General features: G+C 40.5%; 1 long non-coding RNA gene across 2 annotated transcripts in view; it reads right to left on the bottom strand.

Annotated features, from left to right (window-relative positions):
• Positions 1-391: 391 nt before the first annotated feature.
• Positions 392-19,342, bottom strand: part of LOC308672403 — a 415,494-nt gene continuing 396,543 nt past the window's right edge. The window contains exons 1-4 of one of the 2 annotated variants that reach the window (XR_014027415.1): positions 2,286-2,753; positions 1,185-1,288; positions 699-787; positions 392-476 (exon numbers count right to left, since the gene is read on the bottom strand). This is a non-coding gene — a long non-coding RNA (uncharacterized lncRNA). Of the gene's footprint in view, positions 477-698; positions 788-1,184; positions 1,289-2,285; positions 2,754-19,342 lie in introns of those variants that run through there. The other variant, XR_014027414.1, reaches the window with a different exon arrangement.

The following is a 19,342-nucleotide window of genomic DNA, read 5'->3' as shown; positions in this document are numbered from 1 at the left end:
CAAATACATAACACGTACATCCTCCTCACTTAATTTCTCACCCAGCTTCGCTCATGAATATTATCTCTTCCATTTAGAAGTGCTTTGTCAAGGCCGGTGATCAGATAGGGAGGGCTGAAATGGAAGCGGTCTCAGATAAATCTTTTTATAAACTACTGGGCCCAGTGCTTTTTTTGTAAAAGAAAAAGGTGCCGGAACTTGCACATGCCATAAAACCCGCCTTGCCTACCCTACAAGGTTCCATCCAAAAAAGGTGCCGGAACTCCGTTCTGAGCGTTCTATGAGAAAAAAAGCCCTGACTGGGCCACTTGTCTCAACTGCAAATATAGGTAATTAGAAGGATGAGTAATTGCAACAGAATAGTACATAAGCTTTCAGAAACCTACCTGGGTTTTTGTTGTAGTTGAACTCCAGTATGGGTCTGCCAAAGATTGGACTCACTTTCAAATTCAACTCTGGATTTGAGATCTGATGTTCTAGAAGCATTGGAAACAGATGCAATTCAATAAATGGATAATTCAATAAAGATTGTTTATTTCAGACTTATTATTACTTTACTTGCTGTTCTTTTAGGAGTGGCTTTACATGGTCACTGGTAAGTAGGTATTAGTTTGTTGTCATGCTTTGCAATAGCTGAAAGATCTGAGTCATTTATTAGGGTAGAGTGTACTACTACAGTAATCCAAGCAGCAACTTACCAGCAGAGACAATACAGCAGCTGGTCCACCCCTCTGAGAAAGGGTTGTAATCATCACATCAGAATAGGTGCAAACTGTTGCCAGTTTCCCTAATGACAATATAACGTTTGTGCTTTTAATCTTGTACGATGTTATGTTAGCAATCACGCTCTGTATAGTGACCTAACAGTATGGCAAGAGACCTTGCCACAGCAGAATATACATGGATGTATGTTTGGGGCTCATAGAAAATAATCTCCTGTAGCATTGCCTTCTGCATGCACCAAAATTGACATGATGTTAAGCAAGCAGTACTGTTGTAACTGAGCTGAGTTTCATCTAAAAGTAATTATATCAGATGGTGCCTGGAGCTACATCTCTCTTGTGTCTGATTGTTGTTTCCTGTATGTTGCTAAGGAGAAAGAAATGGAGAAATCTATCGGTGGAAAGCAAAGATAATATTCATTTTTCCCCTTTAATAGTTTAGTCCGGCTTTGTTCCCCTTGCCTCACGGCTTTCCTTGACCTTCTGAAACACAGCAGGTCCCAGCCTTGCAGACGGCAACTCTCCAGTCAGATTCTATCTTCTGCATTCAAGATAGGATACTCTCCCTAACAAAGTAAACAAGAAATAATAAAGATGCATTGAACTGCCAAGAGAAAAGCCACTGAGAATTTTAGCATGTGAAACTGCTTCATGGATAGAGATAAAATCAGATACATAAACAGGTGGCCACAGAGATCTGTCTTAGCAGCAAGACTTCAGGAGCGTGCCTGCTTTTCTTAATTATGTCAAGATCAATACCGTAGCTCGCTGTGCAAGGCAAAAGATGGGCAGGGCAGATGCTAAAGCTCTTATATTAAGAGCAAAGGAAGCCATTGAATGACACTGTCACAGTCCAAGTTCTACCAATTGTTATTGCCAGGGTTATTCAGTGGCTTCTACCAATTTGGACCTGGCAGGCAGCTCTCATAATATTTTAGCAAGTAAGCCTGGCCAAGGAAGAGGGAAGGGAGCTCCATAAGGAATGGGAAAGCTTGTGAGCTGCCTTAACACTTGCTTTTTTACTTTTATGTTAAGAATGTGTTGGGATCACCCTCTTAATCAAGGAGATTTTGTAAGCAATGAAAGGGAGTGATTAAATATTTTGATCTGAATTAACACAGGTCTTAATACAAAGCTGTATTTTTTTAATAAAATTTTTATAAAATTTTTATAAACTATATAGGAGTTGTGTGTAGAAATGTGTAGAACTTCAGACTGAATTCTTATCTGCTTCAGAGAAGTTTGAAAAGCCTGCAGAAATTGCAAGGTTATAGGTCTTCTTTTCAGTTCCTGCATGAATCCTGAATCAAAGGGAGAAATTTCAGCCTTCAGTGGAAATCTCAATAATAGATCCCGAAATATTGAGCTATTACTTCCTGGTTCTAAATAATAATAATAATAATAATAATAATAATAATAATAATAATAATAATAATAATAATAATAAGAAGAAGAAGAAGAAGAAGAAGAAGAAGAAGAAGAAGAAGAAAGAAGAAGAAGAAGTTGGAAGGGACCTTGGAGGTCATCTAGTCCAACCCCCTGCTCAGGCAGGAAACTCTATACCATTTCAGACAAATGGCTGTCCAGTCTCTTCTTAAAAACTTCCAGTGTTGGAGCATTCACCACTTCTGGAGGCAGGTTGTTCCACCGGTTAATTGTTCTAACTGTCAGGAAGTTTCTCCTTAGTTCTAGGTTGCTTCTCTCCTTGACTAGTTTCCATCCATTGCTTCTTGTCCTGCTTTCAGGTGCTTTGGAGAATAGCTTGGCTCCCTCTTCTTTGTGGCAGCCCCTGAGATATTGGAACACTGCTGTCATGTCACCCCTCACTCTTCTCTTCATTAAACTACACATACCCAATTCCAGCAACCGTTCCCTATATGTTTTAGCCTCCAGTCCCCCAATCATCTTTGTTGCCCTTCTCTGTACCCTTTCTAGAGTCTCAACATCTGTTAAATACACCTTTATATTTTCCAGCCTAGGAAATAGATTTAGAAGTGCAATAATTGGTTGAGTTCTGCTGATAATACAGACTGGACCTACCTTCTCTACTAGAAGAAGAGAAAATAAATGGCAAGGGCTTTCAGACAATCTCAGCCAGTGTCTCTAATAAATTTAAAAATCTCTTCCAAAGCCATTATCCCTACTCCTGTGCAGGCTGCTATATATATATATATATAGCTGTATGTACACAATATCAAATGTCTATTGTGTGCCAGTACTGCTTCAAATGGATGGCCGTTCGGTGTTCAGCACAAGGCTTTTTAAAAGAAATTGATTTTAGGTGAGGGACATGTTACAAAAACAAGCAGATTTTTCTCCTGGTCTCATGGAGCTTCGCAATGGAGATTTGCTGGAGCTCAATCTCTTTGGCTTTGTTGTTCTTTGGGGGTAGATGGGGAAGATCTTTGGTCCTAAAAATAGTCTTCCCTAACGAAGGGAAACGTGTATGGTGCTTATTGTACTGTATATGGTTTTGCAAGCTTATTCACAGAAACAGCAGTTAAGGTTTCTTGCAGATGGAAGTATGCACAGCTGAGATTTTTACCCCCAGAATTGTTCGCCCGGTACATAGAAAATGAGATATAATGTAACAATGAAGAGCTTTCTCCCAGATATCCTAGTGTTATGTGTGCACAATTATATAGGAAAGAGACCCATTTTGGTCTAGTCTAGTGCTTAAGCCACCATGCTAGAATCCTAGATGGAGATCCTGCCTTAAGCATAAAAGCCAGCTGGATGACTTTGGGCACTTACTCTCTCAGCCCAACCCACCTCACTGCGTTATTGTGAGGAAAATAGGAGGAAGAGGGAGCACTAAGTATGTTCACTGCCTTGAGTTATTTATAAAAATAATAAAAGTGGAATAAAAAACTGAAATAAAAAAAATAAAAAGACCACCCAATAGGTCAATGCCACTAGCAATGGTTGTCCCAATGTTTGCTATATTATATTGTATATTTTTGGAATTTGGGTTATTGAAGTGGCTATTTCCTCTGAGAAAATAAATCTATCTAAGCTAAGACATAAAGGAGGTCACTGGAAGCTGAATTAGTTCATCCTTCTCAGTCTTTTATACTTTGGAAGGTCCAGAGATGTCAGAAAAATGTGACTTTTCAAGCATAGCCACTTAAAAAGCTAGAATGATCGAAAGTTGAAATTCTCATATTTACATAATGAAACTTCTCACAATGGGTTAACAATGCAATCTTCCGGTATCACTAATATAGCAAAAGCCATGCTATGAATATCAAGTGGATTTGTGAACAAAAGGAAATAGCCACAGAAGGACAGATTCTTAGCTAGTGCTCATATATAGTGTGAATTCTGCATGTGACTTCAAACATTATTAACTGGTAGAGATCAGTTTGGGCTGTTCCCACATAGCAATTTCTAAAAGGATGTTTCTGTTAGAAGCACTTTACATTTGCACTTTTATTGGGTTTATTGCTATGTCTCTAAGCCATCATTTGTTTTAAATTCATGGGCTGGTGCCTGGTACCTTGACCCCAGTTTCAGTCTGAGAGAGATGAAAATCAGAGACCAGCTGGGTCCTGTAATTAGGAATATGCTGGTGCATAATTGGGCAGATGAGAATCTGAATGAGCTCAGCATGACCATAACTGAGAAGATGGAGCATAAGAAGGCTGAGATCATAAATGTTCCCAATGACAATGGTATTTGTAGGGCCACTTATTAGCACTCAGCATCTTTTTTTCAAAAGTCTGGATGGCATGTTTACTAGGACTGATCAAAATAAATAAAAAGATCTCCAGAGAAGTTATCAGAAAAACAACTCTTAAAAACTGGGGTTAAGGAAGAAGCAAGAAAGCTCAGAAGTTAGACCAATGTATAAGCCATGAGATCTGCAATTCAAGCCCTAAGATTTTCCCCATGGATTCAACCTGGCAATTGTTGCTTTTTCTGTTTGTAAGAGATTCCTTTAAAAATAAATAAAATGGGAAGTTGGCATGGTGCTAATCACCAGTCTTTAGTATGATCCTTATTTTCAAGGAACATACTGGGCGTACATAAGCTCCAGATGAATATTTAAAAATAGAAATGGTGGTGGATGAAGGTAAGAAAGAAAGAAGACAATGGTCAGCTGGATTGGTAGAGAACCATCTTGTGAGGCTCAAGAAATGGCAGAGAATATCTCCCCCAGTTTGTCTTATGGCTTTGACAATGGTGGCTTGTAGGCTGCCCCTTTTAACCATGCTTCATCATTCACACATACATGTAGACTGTAGGCATAAATATCTGATAAAGATCAGACTAGAGGAATCTTTCTAAAAGGATGGCTATGCACCTGTTTCAACAACTATATAAAATGATTCTTCAAGTTGGATGTATTAGTGTGTGAACAATAACATATTGCAAATTTATTTTATTACCAATCCAAAACCAGACTTTTTCAAGGTGTTGTGGGTAATACACAGAAGAGTATGCTACAAAGCACTGCAAGCCACTTCTGAATCAAAAATAGATTTTTCTGATAGTGAATCAAGCAAATTAATGGGTAAAAGGTAAAGGTAAAGGTTCCCCCGCACATGCGTGCTAGTCGTTTCTGACTCTAGGGGCCGGTGCTCATCTCCGTTTCAAAGCCGAAGAGCCAGCGCTTGTCCGAGGACGTCTCCGTGGTCATGTGGCCGGCATGACTAGACGCCAAAGGCGCACGGAACGCTGTTACCTTCCCACCGTAGATGGTCCCTATTTTTCTACTTGCATTTTTACGTGCTTTCGAACTGCTAGGTTGGCAGAAGCTGGGACGAGTAACAGACGCTCACTCTGTTACGCGGCACTTGGGACCCGCCAAACTGCCAACCTTCTGATTGACAAGCTCAGCGTCCTAACCCAGGAGATTTTAAAGGAAAATTCTAAGTTTGGGAAAGTAGCCAAGGAAAGGGATTCTGCAGGCTAGAATAGCAATAGTGCAAGCAAAGGAAACAATGTGCAAGAGCAAAAATTCATAAATCATTTTTCTGCCAGTTGCCTTAATTGAGCTTTGCTGATTTATTATGGAAAGGCTGGCAGTGTTTTAAAAGCAGAAAAGAGAAAATGCATCAAAAACATTGGGATATATTATAAGGTTTACATGATTTTTATATTTATTTTGAAATAATTCCAGAGAAAATGACTAATATAGGAGGTTAATAGAGAAAGATTTCTTCCTGCTTTGCATGTAAAATGAATTCCCTGGTGTTTGAACTATGATCAGGAGCCTGTAATTGTGCAAAATTTTTAATGCAGCTCCGTTGGGTCTGTGGATGGGCAACTTTCAAAGCAGTGGCTCTCTTCAAGCTGACACATCAAAGAAGCAGATAAATAAAAATCCAGAATCATCTCACCAAAAGCTTGGCCACTACCTTGTCCTTTCTGAAGAGAAGAGGAACTTTTTATTTTCACTTGGGGAAAACAGGAAGTGCCAGCTAGTCTATTACTAATTAACTCTTATCAATTTCTTTTGTGTGGGTGAATACTGAACTCATAAATAAAAATTGCAAGAAAGGCAAGGCAAGAGACCATTTTGGAAAGAACTGAAACAGCCCAGATCAATCTTAGACTCGATATGGGGATCAGAAGACAAAAAGGCTGAATATCTGGAAGTACCCAGAGAGGCAACTGCAACTGACTTTCAGTGGCTATAGATCACAAAGTATTTTGCTAACATTAAGGGCAAAAACTGGGCTCCATTGTTTCAGTTATCAGATAACAGTGTTAATGAATTGCTGCTGCATTGTTCTCAAGTCAATATTTGTCAGGTTACTATGGCTAATTCTGTCATGAAGCATGATTTAATATCCGATTAATGTGAAATGCTCACTGCTGCATGTACTTGCTAAACATGCTCCATTTAAATTAGAATTATATTCTGTCTATTTCTCAAATTCTGCGTGCCCTGGTTCAGGATCATGGTTTCAGCTGGGTGGTTACTCCTTCCTATGTTAAACTGAATTGTATTTTCCAAACGGGCTAGGCAGGCAAAGGTGGACGCTGCAAATTTATTTATTTATTTATTATTTAAACTTATATACCGCCCTTCTCCCGTGGGACCCAGGGCGGTTCACAAGGCAATTAAGACAATGTAACAATACAAAGGTTAATAACAAATTAAAATAAATTAAATTATCCTTGATTAAATCTAAAACCCTTAACTCTAATTAAAACCCCAATTACAATAGGTTAAAAATTAAAAGTTCTCAGTCCTGGCCGGAAAGCTCAAAGAGCCAGGTCTTCAGGTCCCGGCGGAACGAACGAATGATCAGATGTTGATTCAGGTGGGAGGAAATAATAAGATAATGACCAGCCTGAAACAGAGAAAAAGTCAATAATTAGTGAATAATTAGGTGCATATTGAATGGATAGGAAATAAATACACGTTTCATATGTTTTTGTTTTATTTTCAAATACGCTGCATTTCAAATAAGGGTGGAATATATGTGTAGACTGTAGAGGATATATATTTTAAATGTAGGTCATTGAAGAATCCTATAGTACAATAGATCTGTACTATAGGTTGCCATGAAATTAAGTATCATCAGTATGCTGATGAAACTCAGACATACATTTCCACCCTTGTTGACAAAGTGATGTCCTCAGGATACTTTCCCAGCATTTGGAGGCTGTGAGGTTCTGGATGGCAAAGAACAACTTAATTCTAGTAAGATGGAGTAGCTCTGAATGTTACAGTCCCTGCATCCAGGGATTTTCCACCTCTAGCTGCCCCAGACAGAACTTATATGCACTTTGGATTCCTCTTAGACTTTTGGTCTTGCTGGAAGAACAAATAGCAGCTGAGGCCAAAAGGGCTTTGCACAAGTTCACCTTGTTCCTAAATCAGGATGCCCTACTCATAGTTACCACATTGTTTCTCCCCCCCACCCCCAGCAAACTTTTAAATCAATATTTTTAATTAACTAAAAAAAAGGAAGATTTCTCCTGTCAAATCATGTTCAATTCTAAATGCTTATTTCCATTTCCTATCCAAGGTAGCCAGCAATGTCTGAAGCCGCTTCAATGGCCATGTGGCTGGCATGACTGTTTGCTGAACTGGTGCGAACTGGCTGAATCCCACCACTGCTCATAACCCATAATACCAGCTTTGTTCTTCATCTATCACGGCATGAATTTCTGTAGAAAGAAGAATGGAATCTCAGAAACCCAGTCTCATTTGGCCGTCAGCTATAACAATGCCACATCGTGGTTTTTCTGGCAGGAGGACAAGTCATCCCAATAATATTTTCTTAATAGATGCTGTCAATATTTGCTATGGCATCAGACCTAGTCTCATCTGAAACTGGCTTGGACAATTTAAGTTCATGCCTTTCTTTAATCTACCATCAAACACTAAACCAATGACAACTGTCAAAAATGAGTCTAAGACTATTTGTGTCAATAGAGGCATGATTCATTATAGTCATTTGTAGTTTACCTACATTAAACTCACAACTTGATTGCTTCCCAACTGAACTATTACAATAGGATATCTACATGGGGCTCTCTTTAAGGCAGACTGGAAGCTGCAGTTGGTACAGAATGCAACCTTATAGGTAGTTATGGACACATCATGAAATGCTGATAGAATACTACTGCTCCAGAAACTGCACTGTTTCGTAATAAGCTTCTGGGTACAGTTCATGGTTATCTCCTGTAAAGCTCTTCATGGCACAAATCCAGGTTACCTATGAGACTGCCTATCTCCAACTGCTGTCTATCCCATGATATTCAACAGGTTGGGCATGTTCTGGATCTCCTCTATAAAGCCCTGTCATCTTTATTACGTATATTGCCTCTGAAAGGGCATATCTCTTGAGATTTGGATGGTGTTGATCCTATTCATATTCTGTAAGGCCTTGAGGATTAGGCTTTTCCTCTGGGCATTGGGCCAGGATGCCAGATAAGTCTGCCAGTAATAATTGGAAATTTAATTATTGCTGCTTGACCTCGATTACCTTATATTTTGAAAGCAGGGTAGCCATATAAATTGATTAGGTAAATAGGTGATAAATAGATACAGTAGATAGATAGATAGATAGATAGATAGATAGATAGATAGATAGATAGATAGATAGATAGATAGATAGATAGATAGATAGATGATAGATGATAGACAGACAGATAGACAGATAAGGAGAGGGAGAGAAGGAGAGAGGGAGAGGGAGAGAGAGATGGCAATTAACTGTAGCACAATGTCAAATTGCAACTGAACTTGAAAAAGCACTTTAAGATCACAAATAGTCTTAGACTCATTTTTGACAGTTGTCATTGGTTTAGTGTTTGATGGTAGATTAAAAAAAGGCATGAACTTAAATTGTCCAAGCCAGTTTCAGATGAGACTAGGTCTGATGCCATAGCAAATATTGACAGCATCTATTCAGAAAATATTATTGGGATGACTTGTCCTCCTGCCAGAAAAACCACGATGTGGCATGAGACTGGGTTTCTGAGATTCCATTCTTCTTTCTATAGAAATTCATGCTGTGATATATGAAGAACAAAGCTGGTATTATGGGTTATGAGCAGTGGTGGGATTCAGCCAGTTTGCACCAGTTCAGTAGAACTGGTAGCTAATTTTTTGTTGCCCAGGCGCGGAATGGACTTCTGAAAGTGGCATCCACACAGAGAACTGGTTGTTCACATATTTGAATCCCACCACTGGTTATGAGCCTAGAAATATAGCAGAAATTTTTCATTTCAGTGAGACTTGATGAATATTAATATTTTTGTGTTTTGTTTTACTTCTGTCTCTAGGACAATGTGCATATTATAATTAGTAGAAGGGTTCAAAATTGCAAGGAACTTTATGGGGGTGGAACAAAACATCCTTTTACAGATCTTTAGTCAGGCATTTGCCATTTTTGAAGAAGTTGATGCACACAGCATGTGATATGCAAAAACATTTACTTTTTGAGGTTCTCTGCTGAAGCTATCGACAGTAGTTTTACATTAATACAGGAACTCTAAAACAGTTTGCATGATACAGTGGGGAAAAGCAGTTCAGAGGGTGTTATAGCACTGTAGCATATGTTGGAATATAATATTTGCAAAACCTTTGGGATTCAAACTCTGCAATGCACTTGGCTTGTAATCTTGAGCAACTAACTTCTTTTCACTTAGCCAGCTAATCAGTTGTCAAACAGTTCAACCACAAGGCTCTTATACTATATAGATTTGCCAAGATCAGGGTGCAATTTCAGGGTTGCCTTTTCAGCAAATGTGTGTTGCTGCAGAAGATCGAAGACACCTCTATTAGTCCTGTATTCTCAGAAGATGAGGAAATGGCTTTGAAATGATCACTGCAAACTTTCAGAGATATACACCAACCTCAGTACTCTTGAATTTAAAGGGGAACTTCACAAATAGTACAACTGTTAACCGGGTTGTAAGTTACAATAACAATTTCAATTAATACCTCAACCAGGTAGGTAGAGCTGTGTCAAGTTACAACATACTTAATTTTTGCCTTTACTCTTCCCAAACAGCTCTGAACTGAGCAGAGGTTTGGAAGGAGACTTAGGTTCAGGGGGGGGCAGGGGGGGTAGTGCAGATGGGCTGCGTGGCAGAGATTGAGAATGTGGTTTACAAAGACAAAGCTCTATTCTTTCCTGAGACTTCTGGGTGGGGTTTGTGGGAAGAAATGCACAATGATGAAGGGGTTCAGTTATGCCACACTTTGCAGAAATTAGAACAACTATTCTTGGTCTATTTGCCTCTCAATATCAAATATTAAAAGTGGTTTTTGTTATGGCATAAAATGTGAGGAATTTTGTTGTAATAATATTTTGTTGTAATTTTGTTGTCAGGATTCAGACCAACTAGCTGAAAGAATTTTCTGCAAACGATTGTAATGGTTGTATTCTTTCACATTTCTTACTATGCTTTTCCTGAATGTGGTGGAGTCGATTGCTATAGATTAAAATGAATTCATAGATCTTTTTCAATTTTTTTTTAAAAATTGCTAGGTCACATTAAAATAGTTGTAGAACTTCCTCAGACAACTGCTTAGGACAGAGTGACAATATGGTGCAATGAATGCTCAAAGAATTGACCTTTTCAGTCTGAAAATGTTCCACATTGTAACACACTCTAGGATTAGGGCAACCAACGGAGGGCGCCTAACTCCATTTGGAAGGATCTTTTTGATTTCATGGCAAAACTCTCAGTGGTTAAAATGCAGTATTGCAGGATGATTTTGCCCACAGCCAGGAGTTTGATCCTGACCAGCTCAAAGTTGACTCAGCCTTCAATCCTTCCAAGTTTATGTTAAGTATTTGTTAAGTATTTTAGAATACCTTGCAAGGCCCAAATACGGGCCAAATCTTATTGCCTGTATCAGCCTAACCTAAGGCCATCAACAAGCTGTAGTCACAACTGTGACAACTCATTATTTGTGTAAATTTTTTGGATTGCTAACAAAGAATTAAAGTGAGACTGATATGGCCATTTCAAACTCATTTGTTCTCATCAGTCAGCCATACCCTTCTGAGATTCGAACCTGGGCCGATTGCACATACATATATCCTGAGTGCTGTGTAACAGAGTGAGCGCCTGTTACTCGTATATATAGGTATATGTATATATAGGTAAAGGTAAAGGTTCCCCCGCACATGCGTGCTAGTCATTTCCAACTCTAGGGGCCGGTGCTCATCTCCGTTTCAAAGCCGAAGAGCCAGCGCTTGTCCAAGGACATCTCCGTGGTCATGTGGCCGGCATGACTAGACGCCAAAGGCGCACGGAACGCTGTTACCTTCTGTTGTGATTCACGGTCAGCCTGTGGGTTCGGCAGTTGGGTCGGACGACTCAGAGGAGGAGGGGGGTGTTGAAGAGCTTGCTGAGGGGGTTGAAGATCTTGCTGATGAGAGCCCTCAGCCAGGCCCTTCCCACCTGGTCACAACGGAGACCCAGCTGTGTGAGCCTGACAGCGTGGATGAAGATGACCCACAGCTGGCCCTGTTCAAGGACGCCCAACGCAGGAGGCAGTCAATCAGGAGTAAACAGAGGAAGGCAATGGGGCACCTCGGAAGGAGGCAGAGAGAAGCCACGCCCTGAACTGTATAAAAGGGGAATGCGTGGGAGGGCTGGTTTGCTGAAGGCAACTGCTTGATTAGTTCCTGTTTCATAGCTCCTGTTTCATGGTTGGTGTCTTGTTTTGCTGTTTTATGTTAATAAATTTGGCAGGCTTAATTCCAGCCTCTTGCCGTTTGTAAAGGGGTTGTCCCTGCCTTTTCTGCAGGGCCGGTAGCAGGCTGGTACAGAACACCTTCCCACCGTAGTGGTCCTTATTTTTCTACTTGCATTTTTATGTGCTTTTGAACTGCTAGGTTGGCAGAAGCTGGGACGAGTAACAGGCGCTCACTCTGTTATGCGGGACTCGGGATTTGACCTGCCAAACTGCTGATCTTCTGATCGACAAGCTCAGTGTCCTAACCCACTGAGCCACCGCGTCCCTTAGTATATGTGTGTGTATATATATATATAGGACGCGGTGGCTCAGTGGGTTAGGACGCTGAGCTTGTCGATCGGAAGGTCGGCAGTTTGGCGGGTCGAATCCCGAGTGCCGCGTAACAGAGTGAGCGCCTGTTACTCGTCCCAGCTTCTGCCAACCTAGCAGTTCGAAAGCACGTAAAAATGCAAGTAGAAAAATAGGGACCACTCCGGTGGGAAGGTAACAGCGTTCCGTGCGCCTTTGGCGTCTAGTCATGCCAGCCACATGACCACGGAGATGTCCTCGGACAAGCGCTGGCTCTTCGGCTTTGAAACGGAGATGAGCACTGGCCCCTAGAGTCGGAAACGACTAGCACGCATGTGCGGGGGAACCTTTACCTTTATATATATATATATATATGTACACGCACACACACACACACACACACACACAAGTGCTATAGCTACTGATCCCATAGTTCCAACTGTCATCTCCATTCTAATTTGTTTTATCTTAATGATCTTGTCTCTTCCTTTAATTGCTAGATTACTGCCTTTAGCACATACTGGAACTTTGGAAATTGAAACTTAGTAAAAGCTCAGAGGTGGAACAAAATATGCCCTTTGTTACAGGGAAATAAAAATCTGCCCTGAATGATCCTGCTCTACTTGATGATCTGGACTTTAGTCAAATCTGAGGCACTGAGGTTGATAAAAAAACAATAATATAATTAAAGCACAAATAACAACTTTAACCTACAAAAGAATGAAAAAAAATCTAGGATTTCCCTATCTTCAGCAGCCAAAATCTGTTCTCACATATCCAGTAGAAATATAACACTGAAAGAAAGAATGGGACACCTGACAGAAAGACAAGTTTTTGCCAGGCTGCTTCGATCTTCCGAGTGTAAATGCAAACTATCCCGTTTAAGAGAAGAAAGTAAAATGGTAGACTGCACTAATGGAAAGAAGTTATGAGCCTTGGTGGAGCAGTGGGCTAATGCCTCCTTAAGTAACACCAGCTGCCTGCAATTAGTGCAGGTTCGAGTCCCACCAGGCTCAAGGTTGACTCAGCCTTCCATCCTTCCGAGGTAGGTAAAATGAGGACCCAGATTGTTGGGGGCAATTAAGCTGACTTTGTAATAATGCCGCTTGGGGGTGTGTGTGTGTGTGAAAGCCCTAACAAGCAGGCATATACATAGAATGAAGGCTACTGCTAAGCTTGTAAGCCGCCCTGAGTCTTCGGAGAAGGGCGGGATATAAATGGAATTAAAATAAAAATAAAAAAATGAGCTAAATCTGCTTCTTTGCTCTCTTGTTTAGAGATGCTGGGAAACCCTCTGCATAGTTTTATCTTGGGTTCTGTTTCTTCCTTGCTTTAAGTTAGGGAGAATATGGTCTGGTGTTAAAACTGTCAGTGCTGACTCCTGGTGGCTGATTGATATTTTGTAAAGTGACAGATAATCTTTATTTAAAAATATAAACCATTAAGGATAAGGATCAATATAAGAACATACTTGGGGATTTTTTTTTTGTATGTGAAAAAAGAAGTAATCAAAAGTCAAGAGAAAATCTCGTACCTATCACTGAGAAAGACTTCTGATTTAAAAGATAAGGAGATCTGCAGCTGCTCTATTTTATAATAATATGACCTAAGCAGATCTTCGGTTTTTCTAGAGTTTGGGACAATTGCTATAGCAAAGCCAGTTTATAGGTGGATTTCACATATTCTTGGAGGATCTTAATACAGAATAACATAAGAACAGAATAACAGAGTTGGAAGGGACCTTGGAGGTCTTCTAGTCCAACCCTCTGCTCAAGCAGGAAACCCCATACCATTTCAGACAAATAGTTGTCCCATTGCTTCTTAAAAACCTCCAGTGTTAGAGCATCCACAACTTGGGCCACAATTGATGCTTTCCTCTTTGACTTTTTTTGTTATCAGATCCCAAAGATGCTTTTTTTTTTCCCCCACGAGGCAACTGGACTTTGTTTTTTCTTTGAAGACATTTCGCTTCTCATCCAAAAAGCTTCCTCAGCTCTGACTGGATGGTGGGAAATGGATTTATACTCCTTGCAGACAGCTGTTCAAAGAAGAAAGTCCAGTTGCCTCGTGAAAAAAAGCATCTTTGAGATAGCGATGGCCTGCATGACTGAGAATCTCCATAGACATTCAGATATAAAGATGCTTCCCAAGTCCCAGAGAATGCTTGTCCCACTTGAAGGAGCTTTAATCATTCTTCCCAGCAGGGGGCAATCAAGTATTTAAAACCAACTGATAAGCATTTCTTAGTTCCAACTGAATCTGACTTCTGCTCCCCCCCCATCGGAAATCATAGCTGTTAGGTCTCTCATACCTGGATATCACAAATCTGGATAAAGACTACATACTACCAAGGGGATCAGAAAGAGTTATTCTTTGCTGCATCCCATTCCTGATTTTTGCAGCTCAGATATGGTAGCGCTAACAGTACTACACAGAACATAGAATCATAGAGCTGTAAGGGACTTAGGAGATCTTTTAGTTAACCCCCCCCCCCCCTGCTCAAGCCTTATGCCATCCCAATCAAATGATTATTCGGTCTATTTTGGAAAACCCACAACTCCTGGAGGCAAGCTGTTCCACTGATTAATTGTTCTTAGGGTCAGATAATTAATTATTGCTAGGTTGAATCTCTTTTTAACAAGCTTCCACCAATTACTTCTTGTCCTGCCCTTTGACTTATTTGGAGAATAAGTCAATCCCTTCTTCCCTGTGATAGCTCCTCAAGTATCGGAAGACAGTTATCATATGGATGATGCTCATTGGAACTTAATATTGTCTAGGACACTGATTTAGAGCATTTCTGTTACAAAACGATGGCCCATTTAGCATCTAGACTGGGGTTATTAAACTTGCCGCATCACGTGACGTGTTGTGATTTTTCCCCTTGCTGGAGCTGGGATGGACATGGCTTCCACATGACGCATCCGGCCTGTGGGCTGGCAGTTTGACACCCTTGATCTAGACAATGGATAGCTCAGATAATTAATATGGACAATTTATCCTATTTTGTGTGGGGCATCAGAGTAACACTATCTTCCATTTGGAACCCTCACATCTTTGTCACTGATCTTTTTCCTTTCCACAACATCAGAATGAAACCGATGTTGTCAGGCTGCAGAAGACGGGATAGCTGCCCAAAGTATTAGATCTCATCCATCAGGAAGTACCTGGAGAATGTTTGGATTCCTCTCACTGGGAGAATTTTCCTTGGGTCCAACAGATACATGTTGTCTAGATCAGAGGTCTCCAACCTTTCCGGGCTCGCGGGATGGAGGGATGGAGAGCAGCTTCAAAATTGGTGTGTGGGTGTGGGTGTGCGCGTGCATGGGGCCATGAACATTGGCACAGCATTAGCAGCCCCGTTCATGCATGTGGCATTCGCTGGTACCATGCGCATGCACAAATGACCATGCACCGCTGTGGTAGCTAGTGACCGATTCACACATGTGCAAATGGGCCATGCAACCCACACAGGCTGGCAGCGCATGCACAAATAGGCCATGGACACCTGCCCCTGTGATAGTGTCTCTGTTCGTGCCTGTGTGCATGCCCAAACAGCCATGGGCGCTAGCGCAAGTGGGGTGGAATGCACGCCCATGTGTGCACATACCAGCCAGCCATTTCCATGGCCTGTTGGCCAAGACCCCGTGGCCCAGTCCCGGGCCACAGCCCATAGGTTGGGGGCCCCTGGTCTAGATAGGATTGCCTATGAAACTGATCACATTTACAAGATCAGGTTATTAACATGTTTACTCACAGCTTAGAAATTGATTAATTAAACAGAGGCTCTAATTAACAGAGCAAAATGTTTTGTTTAAAAAAAAGACCCCATTTTAATACAACAAAATTTGAAATAGCAACAAATGTAAGAGGCATTCCCTCTTCTTTCTTACCACGGATAAAATGCTTAGAAGATCCATCCATTTCCATCTCAATATTGCATCTTTTACAGCCTTTTTCTACGTTAATTTACTGATTATGAAAACATGCATTGGTTTATGAAAACTTGCATTTGATTCTATCGTACGAATTTGTATACTTTTTGCTAGTTTTTCAAGTTGAGAATTCAATTGCATAGGGTTTTTTAAAAAAATAAAATAAAATAAAATCCAGAACTCTGAAGAATAACCGTTTGGTTTCCACTTTGTCAAGGAGATTCAGGTTCAGCTTAATACAATCTGATATATAGATCAGTAACAATCCTCATGAATTACCAGCTTGACATTTCTCGAGGGAATTCTCTTTCTGTAATGATGTCCACTGCAATTTTGAAAGTAATTTGGTTCTCATTCTAACACAAGCTTATCCATATCTTAGTTTTTGGATTTTGAATAATTAAAGACAATTTTTGTATTATATATACAGTTACAAATTAACATCTACATTGTCCCAAATATTGTAATGCAGTTCAGAATTTTAAGTTACAGCATTAGAGAAAAAGAGTTTAAAAATATAATTCTGGCATTATGAGAAATAGTTTGAAGATTGCCAAATGTGAAAGCATTTGGAGAACAGTCCTCTCAAAAAAAAAACAAAAACAAAAGAACAACAATAATGACAACACCCTATGCAAAAATAGGATTAAAAAAAACAACACCTATGACTGAAACCTGAAGAAATGGAGAAACTCAGACTTGGTAGATTCAACCATTTTTAGCCTCAAGCATATCTGCATCATATTCAAGCCTTTTTGCTTCTAGACAATGTATTTGCTAATATGCAATTACAAAGATATGCACATTTAACTCAAAGAAATATTTATTAATCAAATAAAACAAAAAAGGATGTTGAATGCAACTGTGTTTTTAGCATATCTGGTCTTTAACAGCTCCAGGATTAGCTCCATGTCCCATGGGAAGGGGGATTTAAACCTCAGTCATTGATCCTGTCCTGCAGCCTTATCTTAAACCTCTTTCTTCTCAAGAAAACACCTTTGTATTCAGGAAAAACCACTCACGTGTACTTGCAGTCCCAACAGACACTTGCATAATTGTCAATTGTTGAACTGCACCCAAATGGCATGTTTCTACCCAAACACGCACACTGTGTACAAAACATCTTGCCTTTGAAGTATTATTGGTTCCAATGGATTCCTAACTTGGAAGAACTTGAGAGAACTCGTTGCTGGCCTTTTGCCTTGGCTGAGCTCCTGAGGAAATGGATGCGGATAAGCAAGGAGCTATGTGTCCAGCTGTGAAAAATTGCAATGTTCCTGAAAGATCTGTCAGCAATAGATTTGGATGCCTTACTGCACAGAATAGTTTCACGTTTTCAAACTTACCTTCTTGTAAGGTACCAAACTTAAGGACTAGAAACTTGAAAGGGGTGCTGTAGAGTGTATTTGCAGTGGAGCAGGGGAGGGAAGCCTAAACAAGCTGCAGATGCTATGACACAATGTTCTCTAATAAATATATAATATAGGTAGTCCTCAACTTAAAACAGTTCATTTAGTGACCATTCGAAGTTGCAGTGGCACTGGGAAAAGTGAGTTATGATTGTTTTTTCACACTTATGACCGTAGCAGCATCCCCATTTCAAATGATTGAAATTCAGGGGCTTGGCAACTGACTCATATTTATGAATGAGATTTTTATTTGCCACCTTCCACACAAGCAAAGTCAATGGGGAAACCCAGATTCCCTTAACAACTCTTGTTACTAACTTAACAACTGCAGTGGTTCTCTTAACAACTGTGGCAAGAACGGTTGTAAAATGGGGCAAAATTCACATAACAAACATCTCGCTTAGCAACAGAAAGGTTGGGCTCAACTGTGGTCGTATGTTGAGGAATACCTATATTCTGAATCAAATCCTGAACTGCAGAAAATAACAGATCACATACAATGTTTAAAATAGCCAGAAAAACTCTAGAGATCTCCTCTGTTTCTACTATACAGGCTTGTTGTTCTGAATTGATTTATTGTATATGGCATTTTCTTTGCTAAGAGTGAGACATCCAAGATTTCTTATAGAAAAGGCTCAGGAGGACTAAAAACACTTCCAAAGCAAGGACAAGACTACCATAAATTCTTTTATTGTCTCTCCCTTCTTTGCAATTGGCTCAGCTTAAACCCCTACTTATTCCGATGGCCCTGCAGGCTCTTCGTTCTCTCAGTCTGTTCTCCTAGCTTGAACTTTAAATTTTGTCCAAATCATTCTCTTCTTCTTCTGCAAGACTTGCTTTTGTGGATGTGACATACACGTACTCCTCCCTTCTTCAGAATCCCTACTTTATCCATGTTTTCTTTCCATTCTAAGAGTCAGCATTTTCCTGGTGAGCAGATTATGCACGGAAGCCAATGGCCTGGGGTTTCCGTTCCTTCAGAACCCAGAGAGGCAAAGATCAACAGTTGGCTTAATGGAGGTCCCGACAGCAAATCTGCCACTTGTTGACATCTGTAATGGCTGCTGGACAACTGCTTGCAAGCATGCGCTTGGACAGGGGGCCCCATACACAAGAAGAAAGGAAAGCCATGGAAAAAGTGGGCTGCTACAGGATAGCAAGGGGCTGGAAGAAGTTTAAGCGTCCTATTGTCTGTTCTGGCCTGGCATTTTCTTTCTCCAAAAGCCTTCAAAACAGCTTTCTCCCAGCCTGGCTTTTGAGAGGGCTGTCAGGACCTCTTAGCTTCCCCTTGGTGCCTATCAGCTGGAATGTATACTTTCCTAGCTCCTTGATGTAAGGAATTATGGCAAGGGGATGGGAGGGAGGCAAAGGATAGAATGCTTTTGCCACCCCCTTGTTTAATTGAGTTTTATTCTCAAAGTCTGCTGGACAAGTCCCTGCAGTGTCCTTGACAAGGTTTTTCAGAAGCAGTTTTCCATTGGGCTGAGGGAAAGCGACTGACCCAAGGTCACCCAGCTGATCTAAGGCCTAAGATCACACTCATGGTCTCCCAGTTTCTAGCTTGGCGTCTTAACCACTAGACCAAACTGGCTTTCGCTGTGCATATTACCTAAGAATAATTTTAGAGTAACTCTGGGGGGGAAATTATTTTTTTTCCTCTTGAACGGCTGGGAAGTAGGGCTAACCCTCCATTAAAAGGGATGTTATCATCTGGGGGGAAAGGTAAAGAACCGTCTGCTTCCTCCTCTTCCTCCTCTCTTCCGTCATTAAATTTGTATACCACCTGATTCCCAACTGACTGTGGACGGT

The sequence above is a fragment of the Vipera berus genome (genome assembly GCF_964194415.1).
Source record: "Vipera berus genome assembly, chromosome: 1".
Lineage (NCBI taxonomy): Eukaryota > Metazoa > Chordata > Lepidosauria > Squamata > Viperidae > Vipera > Vipera berus.
Note: the sequence above shows the minus strand (reverse complement) of the source record. Positions and strands in the feature narration are given on the sequence as shown.